The sequence below is a fragment of the Propithecus coquereli genome, unplaced genomic scaffold, assembly GCF_000956105.1.
Source record: "Propithecus coquereli isolate 6110/MARCELLA unplaced genomic scaffold, Pcoq_1.0 Scaffold306, whole genome shotgun sequence".
Taxonomy (NCBI): Eukaryota; Metazoa; Chordata; class Mammalia; order Primates; family Indriidae; genus Propithecus; species Propithecus coquereli.
In genome coordinates, this window is record NW_012148686.1 from 431,507 (window position 1) to 432,769 (window position 1,263).

At 33.1% G+C, this 1,263-nt stretch overlaps 1 protein-coding gene across 1 annotated transcript in view; it reads left to right on the forward strand.

Annotated features, from left to right (window-relative positions):
• The window catches only part of LOC105814781 (phospholipid-transporting ATPase IB-like), a 122,364-nt gene that overhangs the window by 69,106 nt on the left and 51,995 nt on the right, over window positions 1-1,263 (forward strand). The gene's annotated exons all lie outside the window — the stretch shown is intronic.

The window sequence follows — 1,263 nt, forward strand, 5'->3', positions numbered from 1 at the left end:
ATTATCTATGGCTGTTTTAATGCCACAATAGCAAAGTTGAATGGTTGAAACAGAGATTATGAGGCCCTTGAAGCCTAAAATACTTACTACCTGGTTTACAGTATATGTCAAATTTGAAAAAGTGTCAGGCGTTATTTCTTCAAATTTATTTTTCTGGCCCGTCTTCTCTTCTTCTGTGCTTCCAACTACACATAGGTCACTTGACGTTGTCCAAAACCTTTTTGAAGCTGTATTTTTGTTTTAGAAGTTTTTCTTTCTTTCTTTCAGTATTTCATTTGTAGTATTTTTTGTATCACTTTGTCTTCAAATTTACTTCTGCACTGTCTATCTGCCATTAATTTTCCCTTTTGCAGTGTTGAATCTTCTATTAATCCCATTCAGTATGTTTATTATCTCACACATTGTCATTTTTGATCCCTAGAATTTCTGTTTGAACATTTTTTATATCTCCCATGTTCCTACTTAACTTTGAACACATAGAATACAGGTATGATAATTTTTTCTCCGTTCTTGTCCGCAAATTCTAACATCTCTGTTGGTTCTGGGTTGGATTTGATTCATTTATTTACTTCCTTATTTTGGGTAGTATTTTACTGGTCTTTTATTTGTCTGATGCTTCTGGACTGGATGCCTGATATATGAATTTTACCTAGGTAAGTGCTGGATATTTTTTTTTCCTGTAAATGTTCTTAAATTTTTCTCTGGGACACAAGCAAGGTAATTGGAAACAGTTTGATCCTTTTCAGTGTGACTTTTAAGATTTGTTAGACAGGATAGGATCAGTGCTAAGTCCAGGGATAAGTGTTGTCCACTGTGGAGGTGAGAACTTTCTATGTACTGTCTGAACCCAATGTTCCATGAGCCATGAGGGTGTCTAATCTGACATTAATTTTGTTTTTCAACTGGTTTCTTACATTCTTTCCTAAAAATTACCTTACCTCAGGAAATTTTGTGTCACAGACCAGATAAGTTTTTCCCACATTCTTTTCTAGTTCTTTATTTATAAGTCTCCCTGGCAAGCATGCAAATAACTGATATGTTTAAAATTGAAAGAGCAAAGCCTTTTGTTTTTGTTGTTCTGTCATCTAACTAATGTGTACCCTTGTTTGATTGAGGCCAGAAATTTTATATTATTGAGATTTCATTTAAGAAAATTGTGCATTGTCTGTTAAAAATTATTTTGACCAGAGTCAGGGTGTAAATGTAAAGGATCAGAATATACCATATAAAGTATGATATGAAATTACATTTAAAGTGCTATAA